Here is a 13864-nt window from a genome sequence, read left to right as displayed (position 1 = left end):
ATTCCTATACTTCTTGTAAGTTCTGTACTGGATTTAGGGCTTAGATTCTATTTTTTGTTATGAACAACAGCTTATTTCTTAACCAGACTCTTTTGCAACCAATAACTATTGTCTCTTTTGTAGACTGCAGTCCCCCCTTGTTGCCAGTAATATGTGTTTTGAGGGAATGATTTAAATGACAAAATGCTTACTTGTAACAACAAAAGAAATGATACAATATAAGATAAGTTTTAGTAACTGAAAAGATCTTTAATTAAAATTGCTTTCCATTCAGGGGCTAGAGTTTTATTTAACCAGCTGCCCTATGAAAGTTATTACCTAGAGTTTTCATTTTCCCAGTACACAGCTGCAGAAAAGATTTTATTCAGGTGAATGAAGGGCTGTACAACAGCAAGGACAAAGCTCACTTAAACTAACACTGGAGCCATGGCAAAAGTCATAACCTTCTGCTGTCTTAGGGGAAGCACACTTTCTGCATATAATCTCTCTAATTATGCCTAGTATGCAAAATGCAGTTTTATATCCGCAGCTCAAATAGATTTCAGTGTTACCACTGAATACTAATCACTGATGCAAAAAACGTACAGCTCCCTCAAGGCATTTCAAAAATCTTGATTATTTAATCAGTGCTCTTGATTTATAAGGCGAGCTGGTTGATGACTACCAAAATGTGACACATTGGACACTATCCAGATGGAATGCCAGTTTTCATTTGAGGTTAAAGAGGGAAAACTCTACAAGAGAGGTTTTCCAGTATCCTGGACTAGAGCTAGAGTTATATCAGATGATAAATAAAACCTGGCAGTTTGGCTTGCACATAATATTAAAACAGAAACTTCACGGAACTGTCAGTTGTAAAATGAAGTAATCAACTTTCTTTCTGATTGTTCTCCATTTCCACTATGGACTTGTTATTTATTTCACGTCTTCCATCTTAATGTCCTCTTATCTTTTTAAATAGCACTACTTCACTTTTTTACAAATATATAAGCGGTGAGTGCTGCCTTTTCATAAGCACTAATTTCCCAACCAGCTGGATGCAAAATTTCTTTCCCCCATAACTAGAGAGATATATATGTGTATTTGAAAATAATTTTATATCTACATCTCTATATATCAACATATGCTTAGGTATATATGAAAATCATTTTAATTCCTGCTTTAAAATGCAATGGGATTGTAAAAAATTGTTTAACAAACAGATGCGTAAGTTACATTCATTTTGGAACAGGTTTTACTACCTAAGTTGCTTGGGCTTTGACAGTCCCATCTCCGTCTTTAATTGTCAGCAATGATATTCTGTCAAAGAAGGTTTCTGCATAAAATTTCCAACGGTTTTCCTATTAAGACTTTAAGGAGCAGAATGACTTCAAATTGAGACAGCAAAGAATTAAATTCTTATTTAGACACCTAATTCTAGACCTGTCCCCTAGAGGTTAGCGATCTGATCGCTTTATGTACATGTCCATATGGATATAGAGGCCTAACGTTTCAAACTGATCTTGAAGGTATGGTCCTTATTAGAAGCACTGACTGGCACTTAATATTCAAAGCAAAGTTACAACTACAGAGAATTATTTTACCAAATCAGTCCTTTGTCTGTGTTCATGCTGCAAGTGGGCAGCACAAGCGGAGCGCCCGGAGGCACCCAGCGCTGGCGGCAGTCTGCCTAACCAGGCGGCAGTGCAGGCTGTGCCAGCACAGCCGGGCTCCTTGCTGGACGCTGGCAGAGCCAGTCTGTGCTCTGCACCAGCCTGTGCTGCTGTGTCTTCACCGTTACTTATATCTGAGCTATCAGTAATAAAGCTAATATATCAATGCAGATAACCACAGCTCCGTGGCAAGTGGTCAGGCTATCATTTCAGCAGAACTGAACACGTACCAACCTATAAGGATCACCCCTGCGAACATACAAGCAATTTGAAGGTTAAGAGGCACCCTAGAAGGCTGACTTGGAGGTTAAAAGCATCCTCACATCTCAGCGCAATCCTCTCAAGCCTTCTAAAACCAAAATGACTAAAATTATAATCAAAACATGGGAACTTCATGGAAAGTTTAATGATAAGTAAGCATTAAAAGTATCAAAAGCCGTCATACCGACACGCTGTAAAGTTACATCTACACCAGAAACAATGACTGAAGTAAAAGACTTGCCATGAACCATCCTGTGCAGTGGGTAAGATGTTTTCCTGGGAGCCGATAGGCACATGAGGGGCCCGTTACCATAGAAATGGAAACGGCCCCTCTCCGCGGGAGCGGGGCGAGCGCAGGAATTGACCTGGCCCCACTGGGCTGCGGAGCGGGCGTCAGGCTCCCACCCGTTCCCACCACGGGTCTGCGAAGGCGCAGCTCGGCTGCCAGCAGCGTGGTTGTGCGGGCTGATGCCCGTGCAGCCTCCGGCCTCCTGTAAGAACGCGGTGGTACAGCCTGTGCGGTCCCTGTGCCCTCGCCCCCTCACCGCTCGGCTGGAGACGCTTTCATGTCGTGTTTTCCCACACCTGTGCAGCCGGTGATCCAACGTGCACTGAAATCTGCGGGACTTGCCTCAAGCTCTCAGGGTGCATCAAAGAGTAGGCAGCAGCGTAACACAGAGATGCGAAGCTAAACTTTAAACTCGCTCGCTTGGGTACGAGCAGCAGCACTGGCCGGAGCAACATGAAGAGCAGCATGTGCTGATTTACTACACGTAGCAGCCTTGCTGATCACAGCGTAGCTGTATGCTTTCAAACTGCCTCGTGTCTGACTCCTTTGTTATGTTCTTTCTTCAGTACCTGTGTGACTAATACTCATAAAACATTGTTTTCAGTCCTCGTTTTAAAATGTTTGCTAGAAATTTCAGTAGTCTGTACTGCAATGGCACAACTTCCCACTTCGTTCCTATATATATGTCTCCACCTTCTTGAACTATTTTCTTTTTTTTTTTAATTAAAAGAAACCAAAATAGTCTTGGCAAAGGATCTCGTAAGAATCATCTTGCGGATGGGGCTTGTGGTTAACAGAACATCGCACAACAGGGACAAGAAAATTATCTGAATAATTTCATGTACCTGACACCAGCAGCAGGATATAGATGCGTTAGGTCAGGCCAGAGAGCTAACGTATTTCAGGAAAACGTTTGGACTACTACTTTTAATGTGTGTGTGGGTAAGTGTACATGAAAGCTGAAAATGTCATTATTCTTAACTGCTGTTAAACCAACGACTATGCAAAAATCTGCCTATGTTCAAAGAAGAACTGTTCTGCTTCTTTGCTGCAACCCTATACTGCTGTACCAGAAACATAATACATGCAGTGAACTTTTTTTTTCCCTCAGCTGATGGTGCAACTACGGGAGGAAAGATCATTACAGACTTTCTATTCTTCAGAGAGGCTGGGTTTAAATACATGTCCAGCATTTCTGACTCTGAACAAAGGACTTGTTACAAAAGTAGAAAGCAATATCCTAATATTGCCTCGCAAAATTCTGCTTCAGAAAAATTACCAACAGTAGCATCAATACAGATAAAAGCTGTACCCGAAACATGACACACATGTAGAATTATGAGTGAAAACAATACCAAATTCCTGTTTTCAGTAGTTAATGTTGATTCCAATCTGTCCCCTACACATGTGGGGTATGCTATTTGAATACATGTAGTAGGAAAACAGACTACTCCTTTCCAGAATTTGTATATGCACCATATAGCATTAAAAATAGAAAGTAGCAATAAATTGACTTTATTAGTAGGAAACCTGCAATTTTGTAGGATTACAAAAGGGCAATAACACCTCAATCACTGGGAAATCTGAATGTTTCTGAAAATATACTGCAATACGTGTATTAAATGTAGGGAGAGATAATCTATGTGCTTCCAGACAGATTATTCTGATTTGCAAGGACAGCGAACTGAGAGACTTTATTCCTTCAATTTACACACACCTTTGTTAGAACTAGTAACACAGTTCAAAGGCAGGAAGTTTCATAGTACTTAACTATGTGTCCCCTAACATGTCATGCTGATTGAATTCATATGATCTTATATATATAGGCATCAAAAGCCCTTTCCTTTTCTCAATTAGAAACAGATTCAATGCAACTTGCCTAGAAAATGAATTAAATTCATATACATTACCTCTGAGCAATGAGAAATAGCACTGATTGAACAGGGCTGTTTAAATCTCTGCGGTTGGCAGTGTTCATCAGTGAATCTGTTTACAAAGTGGAAAGAATGAGATGCTGTCAAAGAATGAAAAATAAAAGCTAGATTTCTTGGGAAGGAGACATCCGTCTTTTTCTATTTGTAAATGCTGACGAGCAGGGTTTAAGGAGGGCTAATGTCATCCATTCATCTTAATTAAAGAGTTAATTGCTCGTGTATCCTGATTTAGTTAGCTGATCTTAGTACCATGAAAAGCGTTTGCTTCTATGTATTTTATTGACCGCTATAATGACATCATCAGTAAGACTCGGGATTTATTCATGCCTCAGCCTAAACTCATAACTTTAATAGCCTCCTACATGATAAAACTTTCAAGAGGGAAGGAGTTCTTTAGCATGGTACAGAATACCGAGAGGTCTGTTCAGACCCTGTTCAGAAACTGTTAAAATGTCTCAGTTCACCTGTCATTGAAGTATTACTTCAAAGTCTAGAGTCATGAAGATAAGTAAAAAGTAATTTTAAAGACTAGTTCTCAGCAAATGTATATATGGAAAGAGCATAAAACATCTAAAAATTGCATATCAAATATAAACAAGAGACTTATTACTATTCAATTTTTCACATCTGTAGTCATAGTCAAGTAAGCACTGACACAAAAACAGACAGGCGAGGCTGACAACATGTTCTATGGATTAAAGACCAAATTGGTTTAGTCATATGTCTTACAACACAAAGAGGGGAAACTCAGATCTAAAGAAAGACCAGTTAACTAACTAGGAAGTCTGTGAGGTTTTTCTGTACGATGTCTTTTAACATATACTGCAATTCCTGATGTTATTTCTTAAAGATTCTTCACAAGAATTAAATTAAATTTTACACAAGAGGAAAATGGGCAGCACTACTGCTTTTTGATTAAGCAGCTATGCGGTACTTAAAAATGAAATAAAAGAATACATTACAAAACATAATACATGATATTCGCTTATCCTGGTAATGAGTCTTCAGAACTGATCTATTTATGTTATGCTACTTTCATGGGATCAATTTCTATTGCTAATAATGCACATAACTTACATGAAGGGTCAAACCGGCCTTGAAGAAGCACCACGCACCAAACATAACTCATCCTAACACAGTCTCGCATGCTGTGAGCACTTACTTGGTTTTGTAACAGTCACAGGGTAGCTCTTGTGTGCTCTCCTGAAATATCTAGAAGGCACTAAGAATAATGTGATAGGGTGCTACAGCTCATCTAGTGTTACAAACTTCATGGGGGACTTCACTTTGTGTTTTCTTCATGCAGTTTAAGCTTCTCAGCTGTCTGGTTCAGAGGCCAGTGCTGGCTCCCGTGCTTTCTCTGACAGACAAGAGATTTTCTTTTTAATACTGATCAGGTTTCCGTATTTTCTCAGAAAACTTTCTGTAAAATATAATAAAAAAAAATTCTAATAACATCTGTATGATATGAACACAAAACTGCATTGCCCCTGTCACGGAAAAGCTACAGACAAGTCCAGGACATACAATTGAGTGTGGTGCGGTGGACTCATGTTACCCCAGACCGAGGTAGCCAGCCCCAGAACCAGAACCAGTCTGCCTGTGTCAGCTTGGTGCTGCCTCCAAACTAATTAGCCCTGCTGAGAAGCAGTATGTGTGACCATGGACGCAGGACCATGCTTCGGCAGCTGCTCTCCTCTTCGGTCACTAGTACGATGCCACGTGGCTCAGGAACATGCCTTCAGCCAGCTCATGCATCTCTGCAATTACGCAAGAGTGTGCAATGTGTAAAGGGAACAGCACTGGAAAGCAGATTTGTTGGCTATCACCAACTCCACAACTGCCCGGCTGGGTAACCTTTAACGAGTTGCTTCAGCTCACTCTGTCCCAATTATCCCCCAAATCACCTGTATCTCTTTTTAGAGATACTTTGAGATTCATTCATGGAAAGGATGAATCAGAGAAGAGGACAACAACTGTCCCAACCCTGAGCTCAACACAGGGGTTGTTCCAGACTTGAAAAACTCACGGATGGAGATTCCACAGCCTCTCCGGGCAACCTGCTCCAGTGCTGGACTGTCCTCAGCGTGAGGATTTTTTCTTTATGTCAAGGAATGTCTATGGCTATGGAGAAGGCAGCCATGATAGCAGAATTTCTCAGTAGGGTTTAGATATTACTCATCATCTTCTTTTACAGCTCTTTTTAAATTAAAAATTGTTCCAGTTTTATTTACACTCCAAGCAAACTACTCAGTCAACCTTTCTGTCATATACTTGTCAGTCTGTTTAGAGCAGAATCCTTAAAAAGGCTGACAAGAATAAAACTAATATACCGCTCTGCCATTTGGGCCTTTGTGCAACAGTATTAGCGTACGGAATCTCTTTTACATCAGTCAGGGCACAGTGGCACGCGGGCAGCGCTGTACATAGGCAGCTGTAGCCCCGCCAGGAATCCCGCCCTGTCTCCTGTGCTCACCGACACCCCTTCAGTTAGCTCAGCAATCTCTGCCCTGCACTCCTCTGACTGACCACGTCTGCAGTGTGGTGTGGTAACCAGGGAACTGTTCAGACCACGTCTGAGCCTTCAAACAATGCCAATGCTTGCTCTTTCAAGATCTTAAACATACAGGTCGGTGACCTTGGAAAGAGTTTTAAGCAACTGCAACTTTTTTATTAATTTTAAATCTCTTCTGTTATCTCCAGTTTCTTTGTTTTCTCATGCCTATACTTAAACTACAAAGTTATTTCCTAAACACTTAAGGGAAAAACTAAAAACGTTCTTGGGTGTAGACTGTGGGCTAGGAGCAGTGACTGTCACTTTTGAAAGCTACTTTACATAACATTAAAATAGAATGTGAGTAAAGAGAAAGGCGCCACATTTTTTTGTTCAACGGAAACACTTTGGAAAATGCTGAAATAAAATCTCTAGTGGCTTGTGAAGTATTTAGTTCAGTTGTTTAGCAACACCACCTTTTGATTTGTAAAGCTTCTACGATATCTTAAAATAACCTAAAGAAGAAAGTTTTTAAAGTTTTGTTTAACTAGCTAAAACCACCTGCTGTAGCTTGAATAGAGAGTAAAAGTTCATAAGCACAACCTTCTTTTGAGATAACATATTATTGAATTACTATACTGTAATTTTTGTACACTGCATCAGGCAATGGCTAGTGCAACTTCTTACAACATTACCAGCTTACTAATAAACATGTGCATGAAGCGGAACGGCGCATACAAGTTATAAATCTTTGGCTGCGCCTAGTAACATAAACAGGTCTGATACCATCAGTTGAAGCATTGAGGAATTAAACCATCCGAAAGACTGATGTAAAGGATTGGACATGCTAAAAGAGATGGTGAAAAGAGGCTGCTAAGAAATGGAACGACATTCAGAAGGGAAGAAATAGACACACAACGGTTTGTGAATGGAAATAAACATAACCACGAGAAAATGCTTCATCAACATAAGAGCCACAATAAAGCTGTGAATCTCAAGATAAGCAAAAATTGTTTTGAAGAAAAAAAAACAGTGTGCTAGGTAGGACTTCAAAGACTAGAAAAGATCTAATAGACAGAAATTAATAATATAAAAAATACAAAAGAAGAGAGACCAAAAAAATCATACTAACCACAAGATCAACTTACTCTATGTCCCTGGTATTACTGTTAACCCTTTTGTGCCAGCACTGTGGAACTAGTTTAGTGATTAAAGAGAATAAATATTTCAACACCACAGCAGTCGGCTGTCTTCAGTCAGCTCCGCAGTTCCTCTCCTGAGCTTCTTCAACCCTCCATCCTGTGTTTCGCCCCGCTATATATCTCTAGCAGCACACCTGCAGTTTACTTCTCGGCTGGAAGGCACAACAGCTACCTTGCCCAGCTCTTTATCCCGCTGCTCCCATGCCTACCCACAGAATGCACAATTGCCTTTTCAGAAAGAAGCCACACAAATCATTGTGCCCGGGGTGGAAAGCCCACCCAATATTGTATTTCTAATCACAGAGAATAGGAGACAACGCGTTCAAAAGGGGAGCATAGAATAGGTAATTAAATGTCATACCCGTTCTAGGGTAGAAGATGCTGCTGTTACAAGAAATAGTCGTTTCCTAAATTCAAAAACACCCACAAAAATTATTTTTAACTGGATTAAAGGAAAACGGGCAGGTAAAGCTATGGCTTTATGCAAACTACTCTGCAGCATTCTTTGGTCTTGGTTCTGAATCATTGACACAAGGAGGATTTTTGCCACTGGCTTTAGCAAAACAAAACTAGTGGACTAAAAAATTAGCTATTTTCTTCCTAGAAATTTCAAAGTAATTTTGAATCCAGAGAAGATATATAACACCATTAATCTACAGTAAGATAGGATGGTAGACAGAAATGGAGATTAAATGGTGCTGGGGAAGCTGAAAACTAAGTGGCTACCACACAGAAAACTATGCATAGAAAAAGAGATTTAAGTGAAAAATCGAAGTCTAACACATGTTCAATGCTAGGTGAAAACAGAAATGAAACTTTTGTGGAATTTACTTTCTAATGTCTTTGCACGTGGGTTTCTTTTCTTTGGTTCATTGGTTTTCCAAAGTTTCATCCTGACAGCTTACTCCACATCGAAGGACATCTAAGGACAGCAGACTCCAGAAACTTTTCACTGAGAAAAATCTTAATCATGATTCATACATTTCTAAACGCCTATTTCAATCCCCTTTTTCGAGTGGTTTTGGTAGACATTGAAAAAGTGTATATTGTTTTGGTTCAGTATACAGTATGCCACGAAAACCAAATTCTGTTTACAGCAGGGCCAGATTTTCTATGATTTGATTTTAGACAGTCATTTCCACGGAAAAGATCCTTTATATGTCATTACTAATGACGTTACAACCTTCTCTAGTTGCCCTCAAGACCTAGCTGTTTTGTAGCAGACAATATTTGACATCTTAGTTTGCAATCTCAGAAAAAGCCAAGAGAACAGAAGCTGTCCTACCAGAAAAAATGGCTTCAGAATCTGGTAAATAAATCACATTTCTATGGTGACGTGATAAAAATTGGTATGTTTGAATCAAGAGTGTACCTGCTTTGTGATTAATTGTAGATGTCAATACCTAGAGGTACCTGCAAGGCAATTAGCACTGTACTTGCCTAAATGTCACCCCATTGTAAATACAGAATGGAAATAAACAGACAGATTGGCCTAGTGCATGTTGTTTGGATTTGGAACAAGAATCTCAAAAATGTGAATCCTAAGCGAGCCAATTTTTTATTATGTGCTGCTGCTAAGCTACAAAAGACTTCTCTCTCTCTTTTTTTCAGTACACTGTGAGGCTAGTGCCACCCATCTCTCAAAAATGACATGTGGAGATCCTTACTAATCAAAGCCATCATCATATCGATGAATCCTAACAAAAACAAGCCTATACAAATTTCTGTATTTATGGCTGTAAATGCTGAGACCGACTCAGGTAGAATTTTCTTTGTCACTGGAGCCCAGATTGCTATATTTCATGATATGCTTTACAGTGGCCATTTAATTCGATAATCCTTTTCTGTCCTGTCTTCCCCGATCTTATAGTCATGTGAACGACTGAGAACAGAAACACAACTATAGGCTGGGAGTAAAGGAGCTGACAAATAGAGGCTGATGTCACTGTTATACAAGATTGCATATACATTACCAGAATATCTATCAAAACTGACATTTAATAGTTTAACTTCTATAAAAGGTAAACAATAAAGGTAACCACCTCCCCACCCCTTTTGGGCATTCAATCATGTTTTTACAGTGGATTAAAATCTTCTGGAAAGTAACTGTATCTAAAGATTGGAGGGGGTCTTTTCTATTTCATCACATAGTCAGGATTTTTTTTTCCCCCCAGTATTTTTCTCCTTTTAACTATAACATATTAGCTGCTGGTGGCCTTTGGAAAGCTAGTGGATCCTATGATGCTGGCTCTCCTTCTTTCCATCTGCTAGCCTGCATCATAAGGAAACTAAAATATATATTAAATACTACTTTTTTTATGAAACTAATTAGTACAGATGCTGCAAGAATCTCACATCATAAAAGGTTTTGTGACAGAGCTTCTCTGTTAAAGTAAAGCTCATCTATAAAGTTGGAAATCCTTGTCTTTAAGGGTCTTTCATTAGTAGCACACACTAAACAATGATCACTGCTGTACGATGAGAGACAAATTAATGAATCAAACATTACAGATTTCGTCACATTGGCTCATTTGCATTTAAGCTGGTTTCCAGCTCTGTCATGCATTTGCTTTTAAACGAGCCCCTGTGGATAGTGCTGCAATGTTTGATTCATTAATTTGTTTCTCAGTGTACAGCAGTGCTCACTGTTCAGTATATGGTGAAATACTTTGAAAATGTTTGTTTTAACAACCTATCTTTTATTTTAACAAAGAAATAATAAACCTGAAGAAGGAAATGCTGGCCATTTTGCGACATAGCCCCTGCCAAATCTCCCAGTTGCTGCCCCAGCCCAGCGTTACACCACTGTGATATTATCTGGATTAAGTCTTCACAGCTTGCTTTCACATATTCTACAATTTCATAAAGCTTTGAGCCAGCTCTTCGGGTTAGTATTACGATGCCCAGTTCAGCTCCTGGGAAGTTAAAGGTGGCTTTAAGCCTTTACTCTCTGATCCTTGGATCAGTCCCAAGGAGTGACTTAGATCAGCCTCCCGGATGCTCGGTGACATTCTGCCACTAGTGTGCCTAGTACACCAGTTCCTCCACATTATAACAGAGTGGGTTGCTTGGCAAAGCCATCTCTGTGAGAGCTGCAAAACTTTGGAATTGGTTTTTGGTTTGTAACAGCTTGAATTTGGTGACCTTACAGTATGCTGAAAGCACCATCTGTTTAGAAGAAAAAAGAGGCATGTTCCCTAGCTGGTCAGTGCATGGAGACAAGCGTTTGGTAATTAGCTGGGTAGTTGAGTTCTCAAGTTCCTTTCTGAACCTCAAATTTTTAAGTTTATGTACTTGAATACAACACTACCTGTACATGTACAGCTTTGTTATAGGGATCATTGCTCACGTTTAATTCTAAAGAAATAAATACACGTAGCAAATGGAAAAGATGGAAGTAGTTTTAGTAGGCACTAGGAATTGGAGAACAAAATGCTTCTCTAGCTAGAGAAGCCCTTCCTCTAACATGGCCATGATGGATTGCAAGGTTATAAAGGCAAGCCCGTTTGACAAGAGGATACATTTGGATGATGGGATTCATGGAAATGAGGGCCTAATTAAATGAGTTGTTTTTTTCATGAAGCAGGCAGGTTTTCATATGTTGAGAAATGGAGTTAAGTAGAATCAGCATATTGCATTGCACCGTCATTTTCCTCCCACTTCGCTTTTTTTTTTATTAAAGAATCTCTCTGAGCAGTGTGTTATGCATGTTGAACAGGAAAAAAATAAATGTCATTGATATCAAACAAAAGAAAGCCATCAAGACAGAAAGGAACATCTTAAACCTACGTTTCAGAGGTCTTAAATGGAAATTAACATAATTCTCACCTTTGCTTACTCCAAGTAATCCATAGATACAACTGTACACTAAAAAAAAACCCTAAAGGAAACAAAAACCCCCGCCTCACTGTCAAACATAACCAGCAAAGCTATAGCATGCCAAGCGCAACCAACACAAAGTCTATCCTACAGCCAGAATGAGATGATACCCGGATTAACACACACGGAGAAAAGTTGTCTCCTGTTTCCATCACATCAGAAAGTCCCCAGGAAAGACTATTCATTTTCAGGGCCTGTGTAGAAAGGGGGGATGAAGTTTGTAAGGGACACCCATACCTTTGCAAAGACAGCTTGGCGTTTTTCCGAAAATACCTGGTATTTTCTGCAGCAGCAAACTGCTTGGTCTTTCCTTACAAATGTAATAAATGTCGTATTTAACCATATCCTTAGTTCTACCTGCAAGGAATTATATAATGCTCATAAGGTGGGAAATTCTAAAAATTATTTGAAAGGCTGGAGTAATTTTAATGTTTATTGTGAAAAATGTACCTCATTGAAAAACACTTTTTTTTTTAAACAATGTTATCCACATTTTTCTTCCTTGAAAGATCGTATTTCACAAAGACAGGTCAAATACTCTCACAGAAAAGCTAGGCCGTCTTCATATGAACGCAATAATTTATAAATATTCTTGTACGAGCTTGCACAATCCAATTACAAGACAATTTTATATGAAATGCCCAACTAGGTCACTCTTGCTCAAGGTAGAAATCACTTGCTTATACACATAAGTATACCGAGACAAATAAATATGGCAACAAACACTCAGAAAGAGTGGCAGTAAGATGAAAATATGGAACTTGGTGTCAAGAGCATGTTAACTACACTATACCATTGTTTTCTCCCCAACTCTCCCACCAGACTCATATGGAGCTAGAGCAGTAATGATGGAGGAGGAAATAAATCTTTTCATGAACAAATCTGTGTGCTGTCCTACTACTATCTTAATCACAAGAAACTCTTTGGCTGGTTGCTTCTCTAACTCATAAAATACCTCCAGTTCACAGCATGGCTTAATCTCTTAAAATGGCTGGCTTCATAACAAAGAGTACATTATCAGATTTCACAATATTTTGGTCTGCCTTCAGAAATCAACCATTTAAAAAGCCCTAAAAAACCTCACCCACACTTACAATTCCATACCCCTAGTAAGCAAAAAAAAAAAACAAACCCCACCACCCCAAACAACCCAACAGTCTTAAATTGCAATGAGGAAGATTCATGTTAAACATTAGGGAATTAATTTCTGTTGTCTAAATTAAGGCATTTTGAAGCCAGGGTTTTAGCCACCTACAGAAGGTGACTCTTCTCATTTTAAGGTGGGTTCAACAACACTTCTGACTCTCCACTCACTGGAATACAAGTCCAGTATTGGATTGTAAAATACAGGTTGACACCTGTATTTTAGGTGGCAAAGTTAGGTGAAATTAGTCCCAACCTAATGAAATCACATGAAGTTTATTTACGCACAACAGCTTGCTTACGGTGCCTATGAAGTTCCATCACTTATTTTTTAATAGAGACAGCAGGCTAATCTCTGTCAGGTATAGTTGAGGTAGAGTTTTGTGTTAGGAGGTGCTATGAAAGTTAGCCATCACTCTGGTTAACTCTCCATCAGCTCTTTCCATTATTTGTATCTTCTGTTTTATTTATTCACTAAAGAAAATTGATTCAACAAAAACATCAATGTACAAATAAACTAATGGTCTTAAACTGTGAGTATGAGAGAGTCCTCCCATACTTCTCGCTGATATCCTTTCCATTTACAGAAAACTCACATAGCAATTAAACTCACCTGTTAATTAAAAGCTTGTCTGGAAAATTCCTTGCTAGTTGGAAGCAAAAGAAAGTGTAAAAAGTATCTGAATGCTGAAGCTTTGAATTTTAATTACTTACTCCCAGGTTTGTTCGTGATCCCTCAGGTGTTGGCTGGGCAACAGCAAAGAACTGGAAAAAAGAAACAAAATTATTTTGTAATTCCTGCTGTGGGGAAGAAAATGTATTGAGAAGGCTTCCAATTTTCTCTCCTTATCTTATTTAGATTTATTCTTTATTAATGTACTTATAAGAAAGTATCTACACACAAAGAATAAAGATTCTGGAAGATTACAGGCAACTACAGTGAATAATTGTTCTACAAATTTGATAGTTTTGGGGTTTTTTAATAATATGAGAGTTCCTATTGTGTTTCT

General features: G+C 39.0%; 1 protein-coding gene across 1 annotated transcript in view; it reads right to left on the bottom strand.

The window, feature by feature from the left end:
* Positions 1 to 13605, bottom strand: part of TENM2 (teneurin transmembrane protein 2) — a 763074-nt gene extending 749469 nt beyond the window's left edge. Inside the window, exon 1 of the mRNA XM_076350345.1 lies at positions 13569 to 13605. The gene's annotated coding sequence lies outside the window, so the exon portion shown is untranslated. The remainder of the gene's footprint in view (positions 1 to 13568) is intronic.
* Positions 13606 to 13864: the final 259 nt, after the last annotated feature.

Source organism: Aptenodytes patagonicus, chromosome 12, assembly GCF_965638725.1.
Source record: "Aptenodytes patagonicus chromosome 12, bAptPat1.pri.cur, whole genome shotgun sequence".
NCBI classification, from domain to species: domain Eukaryota; kingdom Metazoa; phylum Chordata; class Aves; order Sphenisciformes; family Spheniscidae; genus Aptenodytes; species Aptenodytes patagonicus.
Note: the sequence above shows the minus strand (reverse complement) of the source record. Positions and strands in the feature narration are given on the sequence as shown.